This window comes from Artibeus jamaicensis, unplaced genomic scaffold (assembly GCF_021234435.1).
Source record: "Artibeus jamaicensis isolate MK-2021 breed Jamaican fruit bat unplaced genomic scaffold, CSHL_Jam_final contig_718, whole genome shotgun sequence".
Taxonomy (NCBI): Eukaryota; Metazoa; Chordata; class Mammalia; order Chiroptera; family Phyllostomidae; genus Artibeus; species Artibeus jamaicensis.
In genome coordinates, this window is record NW_026521936.1 from 5669256 (window position 1) to 5684083 (window position 14828).

The window sequence follows — 14828 nt, forward strand, 5'->3', positions numbered from 1 at the left end:
TCGTTTTTAACACAGAAGTTCCCTGTCTCCTGAAATACTCTGGGCGTTCAAACGCGCCGCAGCTGACAGAGAGGGGGTTTTAAAGGCCTGGCACAGTCACACGGGGGGTACACGCCTGCGTCAGTCTGGGGAGGGAACAGGGGAAAGGTCCAGCCGGGGCTCAGCACCGCCTGTGCACCCAGCGAGGTGGCAGCCGCAGCCGGGGCCATGGCTGCTCCTGCTGCTCTGGTCCGTGGACTCGGCCAGGCCAGGCGTCTCCCAGGGGGGTTTTCAAATGAAGAGATGGGCTGGGAGGGAGGAGGGTCCTCAGCCAGGGGTGCCTCTCTGGTCGGTGGTAGACTACACCCGGCGAGGAGGTTGCTGAAGGCTCCCAAACACAACTCAGAGGAAGACCTCTGGGCTCTGGCAACTTCCAATAGCTGGGTGTCAGGCGGAAATGGCGCTCAGGCCATCCATCCGGCCGAGTATGGCCAGTAGTAACCATCACCCAGGGCCGTCCTTCCACTGACTTTGACTGACCGTGGGGGCAACATGTGGTTCCACTTCTCTCACCTGGCTGGTCACCCAGTGTCACCGCCTCCTCGTGCTGGACGGGCCCGAGGGTGGACCCCACAGCACCTCCTGGGGTCCGGGTAAGGGTTGGCTGGGGGGTGCCAAGTTTCTGTCCCTGCTGCCTGCTTGTTCCAGGCATGACGGCTGTCCTCCCTCCTCGATTGTAACTCACAGTGACTGCTTTCACCCCCCTCTCTGCAAGGACACCCGTGTGCTCAGTCATTTGTCCCGGCACAAGAGGGAGCCAGTGCCTGGCCCTGAAACACAGCACGGACATGGGGGGCCCTTTGGGGGGGAGTGCCACCGAAATTGGGTCACTGATAAACCTCCATACCCAGAAGTCAGAGAGGGCCCTGCAGCTTCCTGGTACAGGTCGGGCTGGACCAGGAGGACAGGGACGGGCATCGGGTGCAGTGGGTCTGTGGCAGGGGTGGGACTGGGACTCGCATGTCCAGACACTGAGCTGCTGTCTTCCAAAGGCAGCTGGGGACCGAAGCGTGTCCCAGTGGAAACGTCCAGGTTCGAGGAGTGGCCACGGAAACCGAGCTCCCAGTTGGCCCCTCACTGAAAACTTGGACCGGTGCAAAGGCCCGTCAGGCCCACCCGGCTCTCACCTCGGACTGCAGGCCTCCCTGGCATCTGGCCACTGGGACTTGGAAAACCCCCGGCCCAGTCTCAAAACCAAGGTCAAGGTCAGTGGCAAGTTATGAATAATGCAGATTTGAAAGGACACATCGCTCACCAGATGGACGTGTGCTTCTGAAGACCCAGGGAGCAGGTATGCTGCAAAAGTCACCCTCCCCCCGTGCAATGCTGCTGCAGAACAGGACACACGACCGTCACTCAAGCATCACACGAGCGTCATACAGGGGACCACACTCACGACCCCACCACCAAACCAAGGTCACATGGTCCTGGCTGCTCCAGGCCACCCCTGGAGATGCTGTGGTACTACAGAGCCCACACCAGGAAGGCGGAGAACGCTGGCCCCCAGGACCTCGCGGCTGTCTGGGCGTCTGCCCAGCCGGTGAGCTCTGAGCCCCTTCACCAAATCCGGCAGAACGGTTTGCTGGGACTCCAAGAGTCCGACTGGACTTTCTGACTCTGCAGATCATGATGAGAGCATCTGACACCAGGACGATTTGCTCTTTCTTCTGATTTGCCCTTCTGATTTCTTCTGATGTGCTCTTTCGCCCAGAAAGGGGTGCCTGCAATCCGATCGGACCTAAAGCTGAAAAGGGTCCCGCAGGTCAGACGAGAAGGAAGCCAGAAAAACGCAAGGTCTCATTTGAGAACCAAGGAGAGGTTGCTGTGAGTAGCACTTCAACTGAAAAACTTCCTCCATCTAGCACAAAACTCTCGCTCCTCTTCATATTCACGCTAAATTTCTAAATGCATGCTAATTTATTTCCAAGTTAGCTTATTATTGATTTTGAGTGTGAAATTAATGTAATTTGCATTGATTTTAAGGTTAAGTTAGAATGACGACTCTTTCATAATTATTACATATTTAATATTAATGATTAACACATTACTTAACACATTGAATGAATGTTACATTATTATTTGGTCAATTTCTAAATGTATTCTGGTTTCTGAGAAGTACTGCTGAAGTGTTCTCTCCACCCTGACCCCCTGTGCCACGTGGCTGTGCCTGTCCTGCTGTGGGCTGGCGTTCCGGGACCCTGCCTGATCTCTCAGCCACGGAGAGTGGCTGCTGCGGGCTGCAGGGGAGCCCACAGCACGGCTCTCACTCCCTCGGGGAGTGTCTCCCTGGGGAGTGCTGCTCTGCTCCTCGGGGCCCCCCATGGCCCCGTCAGTGGGGTACAGAAACGCGGGCCCCCACCAGTCCGCTGCTGTGTATCAGTGGCCTGATTACAGCTGAGACGGAAGTGAGACACCTCGTCAAAGGCAGGGCCGGTCCCTTATCTCTGGAAACAAACTCACACTTATTTCGCCGCCTCAGGAACGAGGGGAACCTGGCGTGCAGAAGGGCTGGCACCAGCCACCAAAGGGACCCAGCCTGCGCCTGCACCCCAACCCGAGTGGGCCACACCGGCCAGAAATGCCCAGTGGGGACGCCGGGCCAGCTGCGGACGGAGCAGGTGCCGGCGGGGTCAGGGAGCCGCTGCTCACAGCGTCGGTGGCTCATTGAGGGGCACACAGCAGTTGTCGGGGCAAGTCACCTTCGGGTCTGAAAGCGCCCCAAGTGCCCGCACAGAGAAACAGCACGGGAAATACGGGGACGTTTTCTCAAGTGCAGCTCTGAGGTGTTTCTGCATCTATGTTCTTCTCCTTTGTTTTCTGTATGTTTGAGGCTTTTCGTAATTAAAATCCTGAGTCCATTCTACAAAGACGGGCAGGCCTATGTGTCCTGAGGGCCGTGGGTAGTGACCGGGAGGCCGGTCCAGATGCTGAATGAGGCTGTGGAACCTGAGGCCACCGGGAGACCGCCCGACTCGCACGTACACATTCAAATGGGGTTTCCAGTTCTCCTGCAAGTGCTGGGCGGCCGAGTGTGCCTTAAAGTGACGGGAATAGGAGTGACTGGTGACCGTGCCGAGTCAGGGCCAGGGCAGCGACCCGCAGGGCTCCTGTGCTGGGGGTCAGTGTCCTGCCCGCCGAGGGCGGCCTGGCGACCTGGCACTGCACCTGCTCCAGGTCTCCAACACTCGCCTTCGCAGCCCCGCAGAGGGACCCCCAAGCTGCTCTCTCCCGTCTTCAGTGGACGCGAGGCCTGGCCCTCTCTCCTTACAAACCAGGAATTAGGGACAAGTTATCCCCCCTTCCCCCGGCCCTGTCTGAGTACCCCCCACGGGTGTCCATCAGAAGGACGATTCAGACCCCCCTCAACCTCGTCAGCTCCTTTGTGAAGTCCATCCTTCCACAAGTCCTGGCCTCGCCACCTGGCACCCCGAGACTCTCACTGGGGACCTAAGTCCTGCTCAGTGCCACGCCCAAGCCTGTGCCCAAGTCTCCCCTGAGTTACCCTCCCCTTTGTCGCACTGGTGCCTGGCGCACACACCCCCCGTTCCCACGCCCATGACCTTGCACTCGCCCCTGGAAGGCACACGGCAGGCTTTCCTGGGGTCCTTCCCGCCCCCCACCATGGCCTGAGGTTCCTTCTCTGTCTCATGTGCCCGAGTCAGAAGCCGGTGTTCAGCCCCAGCCCCTGGAATGCGCCTGCTTCACCCAGTCCCGTCACAGGTCGGCACGGGGATAGCTGTCCCTCACGGAACCAAAGGAAACAAGTCCAGAGGAGCGTTTCCATAGAAACGGTGTCAGGGCACCTGAGAAACAAGCAGGTTTCACAGACGCGCAGCCGACAGAGCAGGGAGAGCCCTTCCGCTCGGGACCCGCCCCACCAGCGAGCTCTTCACGTGAAGGTTTTCTCGTTCTTATTTTCATCGATTTCCTCAGGACCCCCAGGTGCTGGATGCCGGGCAGGCCTTGTGGGGTTTAAGGCCTCCCGGAACAGTTCCATGTAGCAGGCTGGGGGTTTGCATCGAGTTCGGCCCCCCACCCCCATCTGCGCTTTCACAGGCTCACTGTGGGGGGCGCTCGCTGCCCTTTGTGGGGAAATGGTGAGAGGACAGGTGTGTGGAGGGGCTGACCTCCCCACTGACACTGACGGGACCCCCGTCCCAGCCCCGGGCGCCCCAGCCCCCATCCCTCCCCCCCCAACACCCCCCCCCGCCGTGAGGCGGCTCGAGGATGTTCCTGAGATGCTGACGCTTTTCCAGGGCCATCTCTCGCCCGCCTGCCAGTCACCGTGGGTGCGTTGGAAACACCGAGAACAAGTCACTTGGGGACGCTGGGGACTCTCTGGGTGTCCTTCCACTTGCTCTTTGAAAAACACCACCGCTGTTCACGGTGTGAGTGGTGACGTTTTGTTTGCCAGAGGTATCAAAGGAACTACCAAAATCTTTTTAAGTAATTTTTCCTGCATGTGCTTGACCTGCGTGTGTCTGGTTTTGGGGGAGCTGCCCGCCACATGCTCGGGGGCGGCTTCTCTGTGGCTCAGACAGACGCCCCCCTCTAACGGAGGCCCCGGCTGGGAGCACACAGCCCCAGTGGGCACAGGGCCGGAGCCTTGAGGGAGGGCCAGCGCTCTGTGCTGAGTCCTTCCGGTGCCGCCCATTTATTTTTCATCTCACAGGTCAATGATATTGATAACAGAGCCATAGGGGTGGAAATACATGGAATAAAATTCTGCTGCATGAGGTTGTCATACGTACATGGAAAAGTGTGGCTTTTTAAATAAGTAGGTCTGGTGTGCCTGAATTATTTTTTTCAAAGTTCAGAACAGTATTATATATTTTAAAAGATTTTATTATTTATTTTTACAGAGAGAGGAAGAGAGGGAGAAAGAGAGGGAGAGAAATATCAATGTGTGGTTGCCTCTCCCGCGCCCCCTACTGGGGACCCAGCCCACAACCCAGGCATGTGCCCTGACTGGGAACTGAACCAGCGACCCTTTGGTTCGCAGGCCCGCGCTCAACCCACTGAGCCACACCAGCCACACCCGCTACATTTTACTTTTCAAATAGAAGTGTGTGTAAGGTGTGCAAAGTGATTTAATACACACAGTAACATGATTACTAAGCGATTACTAACCTGTGCGTGTGTCTGCGTGTGGGAGGCGGGGACCCCTGTCCGCAACTGTCTCCGCAGCCGCCCGGCACCCATGCCGTGCTGCTCATGGCCAGAACCCCGCCCCCCACTCTGGACTCCGCCCGTTTTCCCCGCCTGCCCCCCCCACGCTCCCAGCTCCTTGCAGCCGCTGTCCCGCCCCACATGTGAGACCTTCTTCTCTGTAAAGAGTCCACACGTAAACGAGAGCACCACGTGTTTGTCCTCCTCGTTCCACTCGGTGACCATCCTCCAGGCTATTCTCGTGGTTGCCAAGGGCGGCACCTCCCTCCTGTGTGTGGCTGAGTGGCGGTCACACGCCGGTCTGGATCGCAGACCGGGACAGAGGAGGTTCTGCTGGTGCCAGACCACCGCCCTTCTCTGCCTTCATCTGTCCACGGGTCACTGGGTCAGCCTTCCTGCCTCGGGGACTGAGTTCCCGCCACCATCCCCAACTGAGCCCCCTCACTCCTCTGAGTACCCCCCCGGCCCTGGTCACCCCCAGGCCCCCAGACCCCCTGCCCTCTCCGTTCACGGTTCTGGTCCAATTCTCTGCCTGGCACCTCGTGCCCCTCGGGGGCCCGGAGGCCCAGCGTCCGGGGAAGAGGCTCCTTCGCTGCAGTGATGTCAGGTCATCCCACATGGTGATGAACGAACCTGCCGTCCCCCAAGGCTTCTCCAATCAGCCCTGCAGGGAGCAGCTCCCAGCGGTGCCCGCCTCGCCTGGGGTGGTCCCTGAACGCCGGCTCTGGGGACGCTCACCCTACCGGGCCGCGCAGCTCTGGCCTCTGTGGGCACACAGCCTCCACCTGGGGGGGCGGCGGGGTCTGCATGGGTGACCGTGGAGGTGTGAACCGCCTTGGTCGGGTGACACGCTCCCTTGGGGGTGCATCCATGAGATGGGGGGCCCTTTCCATAGGCTGCTGCACCCTAAACCAGCCAGAGACACCGGGGCTGAGTTCCCAGGCTGTGAGACAAAGCGTGCTGGCGTTCACACGCTCGGGAGCAAGGTCAAGCATCCTGAGACCTCCAAGAGGGTGACACGGGGTCAAGTCTCAGGGGGTCCCTGCTGTGCGGGCCGCCCGCCCAGAATGGGCCCAGCCAGCAGCGCCGCCTGCAACCTGAGCCTCTCCCGGCCTGGCCGGGCTCGCAGGCCGGGCGCATCGGCCCCTCAGCGCCCGCTAAATGGAGGTCTTGGCCCAGGAAACGGCACCGTCAGCAGCAGTGGCGGCACCGTGGATAATGAAGGACAGCGATCCGCGGGGGCTGGAGGCCGGGAAGCCGCGAGCGGGTCCGTGGGCGCTCCCAGCAGGCTCCAGGGCCGCCCGGAGTCTCCCCTCTGCTGGCCGGCCCTCAAGGTTTCTGTCCAAGCGGCCCATTTCTCACGGGTAATGTGGGAGGCGATTTTCCCCACGCCAGACATCTCACTAGGTCTGGGGCAATTTTAACTATTTAAGGAATTTCAAGAAAATGCCGGCACTTTAGTGACTTAGAGTACTTGACATTCTCTCTGATAAAAACTGGTTTGTTGAAGGGTTTAAAGCTCGGGCGGCCTGCGGCACAAAGCAGCGTGGGTCTGGAGGAGCCGCAGTTTGGCGGATGGAGGCTGCATCTCTGAGTCACGCTATGGAAAAGGGCATTTTCTACTGAATTGAATTTGCACAGAAGATAATCACACCCTTCTATATTTCTTTTTTTTAATATTTTATTTACTTATTTTTAAAGCGGGGGAAGGAAAGGAGAAAGAGAGGGAAACATCAGTGTATGGTTGCCTCTTGCGCCCCCTACTGGGGACCTGGCCCTCAACCCAGGCCTGTGCCCTGACTGGGAATCGAACCGGTGACCCCTTGGTTCACAGGCCCGTGCTCAATCCACTGAGCCGCACCAGCCAGGGCCACATCATTTTATATTTCTGAAGATTTTGAAATACTGACTGAGTTACAGTTTACCGTAATGCAGGACAGTAAAACTGCCTGCACTAAACTTTTTACCCAAAAGTTTGCAAGAAAAGTCTCTTCACCCCTCTGCATCTCTGCTCACAGGACTTGGCGAGGGGAATCAAAGGGCGTTTCCTGAAGGAGACGGCAGCCAGACTCCGGGCCTCTGCCCCGAAGCTCAGGGTCCTTGGCTCGCGCCTCAGGCACAAACACCTGTACGGTCTGCCTCAGGCACCCGAGACACACAGACCAGGCTGCGACCATTCCCGGCACCAACACTCCTTCCTTCCTTTGCTCTTTAATTTAAAAAGGGAATGTGTCGTTCAAAGGAATCACCCAGTCCATGAAAGTGTTAACAGCAAGTAGAAGAAAACCAAAAAGGCAAATTCGTACAGGAGCAGTAAAAACAACAGTAGTGTCTGCCTCCGTTCTCCGCAAGAACTTTCCTGACCTGATCTCCAAAGGCGTCATCGACACCCTCCTTACGATTCTCCAAAAAGAAACGGACCGCCGTGTGTGACAAGGTCAAGAATTAGTAGGCAAACCTATTACGTAACCGGTGGTGTTCAAAACCAAGCCGAGGTCAAGCAGTGTCTGAGACCAGGGACGTGCGAGCTAGCCTCTGGGTTCCGATTTTGCACCCCCCGCTTCCTGGTCTGCTACTTGGGGAGCGTCCCTGAGCCCTCCCTGCTTCATTTCCCCCACTCGTGAGACACGGGCCTGCAGGGGATACCGAGGTTGCTATGACGATCGCTATGGCAATCAGGGGGCATCCCTCGGCACACTGCTCGCTCTCAGCAGGTGTTCGCTGCCTCCGCTGCCGCTGGCACGGTGCCCCCAGGTGTGCAGCACGCCCGTGAAGCTCCGACCCCACGGCGGCATCGGGTGTGAGGGACGAAAGGGTTTTCAGTTGCCTGAGTGGCAGCTGTGTTCTGAAGGGCACCTGGGTTTGGATCGTTCTGGAGGACGCTGGTGTGCGGCCGGATTGGCATGGATCGATGTTCTATTTTCGTATTTCTGTGAACTGACTCAATAAAGAAACAGATCCCATGTCCTTGGCTGGAGACCGGCCCTCCTCTAGGCTGGAAGGGCACGTCCTTCTGCTGGGGACAGTGGGGGGAGAGGGATGGGGTTCTTTCTTTAAAACCCTTAGATGCCGACCCACCGCTGGCGGTCTGTGAGGAAAGGCTTGCTTGTGCGGCCACCTCGGCCTCAGACTTTAAAATGACAGATGCTCAGCCTCCCAGCGGGTGACCCCCACACAGGACACAGCGGATTCACTCCGGGCTCAGAAGGCCAAGGCAGGCCAACCGGAAGGAACAGAAGACCCTGCTCCCAGCTGGGCTGAAAAGTCACTCGCCAACTTCTGGGGTCAGGAGAGCGAGCAGGGGTTCACCTCCAGCACAGAGCAATCCGGGAGTGTCGGTGGAATTCCAGATTCTCGGAGCTGGCGGTTCAGCGCACACCGCGGAAGGCAGGCTGCTGAGAACAGCCACCAGCACGGGATGTGTCCCCGAGGACACGTCCACGTAAGACCCGGAAAGAGACCCACGCTCCTTTCTCAGTGCACGCTCCGAGGTGAGCACTGGGGTTTTGAAGATGGGCCCTGGGGACGGGGCTGGCGCGGCACCTGAAACCCGGTAGCAGGGAGCTGAGCGCACAGCTCAGCTGTTCCTTGGACCACGGACGGTTATTGCGCCCCAAGATGTGCTCATCACGTGCTGGCGTGGTCACCTCAGTTCCCTCGGTTTACCTTCAGAACCACCTCGTGACATGGGGCTTCTGTTCGCCACATGAGAAAATACGGGCCCGCGACCAACCTCAGAACATTAACAAATGCGCCCGCCCTCACACATCCCCCCGAAGGGTCTGGCCCCAAGTCTGACTCCGAAACTCAAGTTACTTCCATGACGGGAAACCCGCAGCCAATAAAACGTCCGAGAGACCTGGCGGCAGGACCGTGGGCGATGACGGAGAGCCACAGACTTGCTCGATGACCCTGCCGCCCCCTCTGGGGAACTCCGAGAGCGAGAACGAGAAGCGTTAGGAACTAGGAAGAGGACAGACGTTGGCTGAGTGTAAGCGAGCACTTGTCCCCGAGTGAAGCCACAAAAGCAGTGGCCCTGCTGAGCGGTCAGCACCCATCTCGGAAGGTGCGGGGGCACCTGGGGTCATGCCTGCCACAGGAGGATGCTGCGCTACATGCGTCATGGACCGTGTGATGTCCGAGGTCCCTTCTCAGTCCCCCAGTGTCTCCCCGACCCCCCGACTACACAGGGTGGTGTCTTCCCGCCTCCACTCACCCGGTGCAGGGCCAGGACCCGCCAGGTGTGCACTCGAGTCTTTGCACAACAAACGATCAGAACCGAAACGTGTTACCCACAGAGCCTGTTCACGCGTGGGTGATGTCGGCGATCTTTACAGATTTTTTAATAAAGAGATACAGTGTTTCTTTTCGGTAGTCGAGTCTCCCCTTTTAACCTGTTCTCAGGTCTAAAACTCGATCCGGGACCCGCCCTGTCCCCAGGGGTCAGCCACCGTCTTCCTTCAAGGAAATGTGCGCTGGTCTCATGTCAGGTCTCCTCTCGGGGGCGGCACGGTCAGACCCTCCCAGGCCCTGTCCACAGGACAGGAGGGCTTAGCAGGTGACCCGTGGGGCTGAGTCAGGAGGACCCCACGGAGCAGGTGAGTGGACGGCACCTGCTGTGTGGTCAGGTGGGGTCCCCAGGGAGGACGAACACACAAGGAGGCCTGAGATGAGCCCCCACCCGACAACTGGCTGCCTCTTCTCCGACTTCCCCGTCTTATCCCTCACCGGTGGCAGCAGAGTGCAGGTCTGCGGCTCCGTCTCCCCACTGTGGGGTGGGTCCGGTCCCCTGCGCAGCAGGCCCGCTCGGTGGCCACCGCCTCCCCGGAGCCCAGATGGGGTCAACTTCAGGTAGGACAGAGACAGCAGCTCTCCCCTCTCACTTCGCATTAATGTCTCTCTGTGACTCTTCTCCGGAGACCCCAGGGGAGGCGAGGGGCACCGTCCGTCACGTTAAAACACTGTTATGAGACATATTTAATAGCTCTTGAACGCACTGAATCCCGAGATCCGAAAATGGAGGGCTTAGCACCGTAAGTGGCCGCTCATTATGCATCCGGCGGCTTGATGACCGATGTGTCTCTTCATCCCCCCCACCGAGGCCCACTTAGGACACTGCGAGGAGAGGCCAGCAGGTACCCACGGGGCCGCAGGGCTGCCTCGGGCGCTGGGTGTCAGGATGCACGCGGAGCTGCCCCAGAGCAAAGTCACTGACACCTGCGTGATGGCTGCATAAACAGACTCCCTTCGCATCCCCAGCTCTGCGCTGGGGATTGACTGGGTGCCCGACGCTGTCCTGGGTTCCTCTCCGTGTGGACAAAAGAGAGGCCCTGGTCCTTGTGCTGGGCTGGGGGAGGCGGACAGGGGACCACCTCTGGTGAGCGTGGCACCTGCGGTGACAGAGAAGGGGCTGCCTGCGAGTGGGCGGTGAGGAAAGGAGGAGCCCAGGATGGGGCCCTGCGGGGACACCCTCTCCGGGGGGGCTTGTGGCTGCTGCACCTGCGGGGACCCACCTGACATCTCAGGTTTAGGAAGTGGAGACAGGAGCCGAAACCAGACTGAGGTCGACCCTCCTTCCCACCCCACGCTGCCTCCCCTCCAGCTGGGAGGGGGAGGGAGAGGGCCCTTCCACTGCACTGCACGGTCCCCCTCGTCCCTGGCGCTGAGAGGGAAGGGCAGACTCGAGACCCGGAGAAGGGACCGCAGCAGCACGGTGGACCGGCCTCATCTGGAGGGGGCGGAGGAGACACACGCAGGCTCCCAGGGCCATGGGTGACCCGGGAGGGACGCAGGGTCCAACAGGGCACCCAGGATGTGGCTGAGAAACCACCCCCGGGGGACACAGTACACGGAACTCTGTCTGACAGGGCCCCCCGCCACTGACACCCATGGGGGCCCCATCGGGAGGGGGTGCCACAGTCACACCCCAACAGCAGGACACACTGGGGACGTGGTGCCGAGTGACCACTCGGTCCAGGAAGTGTCGGAAGATGACCCAGCCGCTGCCAGAGGCCGAGGAGAGTCCAGCCGCTCCCACCCCAGGCAGCTTCACGGAGCCGCCCCCAGGCCAGGAGCTGGGGCAGGTGCAGCTGGGGCCTGTGGGACGCAACCGGGGACGAAAGCTGCTGCTGTCCCTGTGCCCTCACAGGGGTCTGGGGGCCCGGTGACTCCAGCCAGCGGGGTGGAGAGAGCAGCCTCACCCCCACAGAGGCAGTCGCTATAACAGGAGGTTAACAACTGTGCCCAGGACCGGAGGAGACTAAGTAGAAACCCGATGGTGGTTACTGAGTCGCTGATCCCATTCAAAAAACCGAGTTTGTGCAGCCTTAACAGCAACCGTCCTGGCAGGCGGGCGATGAGCTCTCCTGCACAGAAGGCCCTTGTCCTTGTCCCCTGTACGTAATTCTGCGCCAGCTGCAGCCTGCTTACTGCTCTCCAGGGGGACCAGGCGGGGGGTGGTGGGATGTGAGTGGCAGCTGATGGGGGCAGGTTTCCTTCTCTGAAGTCGCTGCCCGAGTCGACCGAGAACGGCCTAGAGCTGGAGCAGCCAGCTTCCGGGCAGCTTTCATCGACGACATTGCTTCCATCGACACTTGGGGCACAAGGCAGCCCCTCAAAGCAGGGCACTGGGGGCCGAGCCCACCACGGTCTGCCAGGACTGGCCGCGCCTCTTCTCAGACAGGAGTGGGGTTCAAGGCTCCGCTGAGTGTCAGCGGGACCCCAGGGGCGGCAGCCTCCTCTGCCCTCTGACCGAGACCCCTTCCCTTCAGGGTCCCAGGAACAGGGTCACGGGGCCTCTGACTCAGTCGTCCAACACGATGGCCGCCTGCTCCCCAAGGGCCACTCCCTCCTCCGTGGGCACAGTCAGGTACTTTAATGCCTCAGAGACCTCACTCCCGGGCCTCAGGCTCCGAGTTCTTGGTGACCTCAGGGAAGACCCTTGGGAATTCAAGGGGCAAAAGGACAAGAACCTTCGAGAAACCTCGGGCTTTGGGTCCAACTGTGCTGATTGAGGCAAATCTTTCCCTCTCCGTAATATAAGAAAACCTCTGAAGTTATTTTTATAATTTTGCCTTAAAAAGCCCTATTCTCAGTCTTTCCTGTGTCGCTGGGAGAGGCAGTAAGCTGCCTGGAGTGGCCAGCACAGGAGACGGGGTGTCAGGAGGGCGACCCGGGTGGGGCCGTCATTTCAGTCGCCGGCCCCGGTTCTGTCCTCGCTGGCCGGCTGCCCTCTGCTAGTTTCTCCGGCAAAGACAGGCTCCGCTCTTGGGAAAACAGCCCGTCTCCCCGTGGGTGACGCTGCCAGGTGGACAGGGTTTTCAGAGAGATGTCCCCAAGCACTGGGGATGGAGGGGATGTGGGGAAGGTGACAGCTCCTGCTGGACGCCACCGCCCAGAGGTGGACGGTGCCTTCTGCCAAACCCAGCTCTGCTTTCGCTCCCGCTGCAAATACTAATCTGCCCACACTCAAGTTTCCAGCCTTTTAAACTCCATGTTCAAGCCTGTGCGTCCCGAAGTCGGCCACAGATACACTGCAGCAGCGTCGCAAAGGTGCCCGCTGCTCGGCCCTGCGAGGCAGTCTCACACACACACACACACACACACACACACACACACTCAGTCAGATTGGGCCGGCCCAGGAGCCCGGCTGGCCGCCCCCCCCACAGCACCCCCCATGAGTGCGTCCACCCGTCAGTACGGGCAGCTGTGGGGCCCCCGCTCCCCGCCCGGCCTCGCTCCAGGTGTTGTTCGCAGCTCATCAGAAAAGACACCCGAGGAATTTTTCACTCCAATGAGGAATCACGTCTTTCCAGCCCAGAGAGCGTGGAGACCGACATCAGATAGAAGAGGATTTCTGAAGGGGAGACCAGGACACGGCTGATGGGGTTGGACAGATTTGTTGGCGGGGTGGGGCACGGGGGATGAGGAGGCTGGAGCTGCACGTGAGAAGAGGCGTAAAAGTGGGGTCTCTTAAGGGAAAGGGGGGCATTGGAGGTGGCGGGCGAGGGCGTGAGAGTGGCCAGGGGCCTCGCCCGTGAGCAGCAGAGGCCCTGGCGCAGGTGCGGCCGTGCCCGGTTGAGTGACGGTGCACGGCGCTCAGGAGGACCCTGGGCACGCCCTGCTCCAAGGACCAGCGAGAACGAGAGAAAGGACCCAGGTCTCCGTAAGTCGGGGCGACCACAGACCCACGTGCAGGTCGCCCTGTCCACCTGTTCACCCGAGGACGGCAAGCAGGCCGGCCGCTCGCACCTGGGCTGTTGGGGTGACGCTGCTGGGCCTGCGAGCGCAGTCGTCACTCAGACCCGGTCACTCATACCCGGCCGCGCTGGGGGTGCCCGCGCCGGGTGGGCCGCTGGGTTGTACAGCTGCCGAACCGACCCTCCCCACAGGCCGGCCGCCCAGCCCTGAGGCCGCACCTTCTTGTCATTCCCAGGCTCGCTTATTTGGTGTCTGTGCTCCTGTCTCATGAAGCAAGCTGCCTTGTTGAGCTTAAAAATTCGCGCTGACCCGTGGCCCCAGCGCCACTCACCTCCAGGCAGTGACATTCTCGGTGAGTGCCCTCGGTCCCCCCCCCACTTCAGGCCTTTCCGGTTGGTACTCTGGCACAGGGCCTCTGCACCGCGGTTTCCCGCTGGATGAGGAGACTTCTCCCCACGCGCCCTGGGAGGCCGCTGCGAGAGGCAGGACACCCGAGGTGGACATGTAAGTCGACGGGGACCTCTGGCGTCCAGGGCTCTCTGTGCCGCTCCGGCCCCTCCGGTGCGCAGTTTCCCTCTCGCTGCCTCACCCACACACGACGGACGGGTTTTTTTTTTTTTTATAAATATGATTTCTTGCGCAGTTCCTCGATGCTCTTTGAGACTTGATGTCACACTGCACCCAGGAACGCTGGCTGCAGGCCTGGCCACCAGCCCTGGCCCCAAACAAGCGGCGGTGGCTGTCCCCGAGGGAGGGCTGCTCGCCGCACAGGGAGGCCCCGCCTGCGTGTCCTGCAGCCGGGCGGCCCCCGCGGGCCCCTCGCTGACCTTCTCTCTCCTTGGCAGCCTTCTCTCTAGATCGTGTTTCAGGCAGGCAGATGTCTCCTGGCTTTGTGCAAGGACGTCACACGCATCTCCCTTCTCGGTCTTCCTGCCGCGTTGGGGCGATTTTCGAGGGCGGGTGGGAGCTGCTGTCTTCACAAGAGAAAATTCTAAACTAGACTCTGGACAGATTCTGAGCTCGATGTTCCATGCAGAGCAGGGAGAGGGTTCCAGGTGTCCGCCCGAGGTCTGGGGCCACCATGGCCATCTGGAGCACCCGGAGGAGATGCAGGACCGGACCTGGGCCGGGGACCAGATGCCTGGTGGGGGACAGGCATCTCCCTGGGGACGCTGCCGCCGAGGGCCCTGCAGCTCGGGAGCGATCAAGTGTGGCCACCCGGGGTTTCAAAGTGGTGATGTCACCCGGGAAACCAAACATGCTGCTGCCACAGGGACCGAGCCTGAGTGCCACCGGGAGCCCGAGCAGGTGCTGAAACAGGGGCAGCACGGGGAACCCGCCGCCCACACCCGGGGAGCGCCAGGAGGGCAGCAGGGTGCCATCGCCACCGTTGGCTCTCAGGGAGCCCGCCTGGAGCTAAG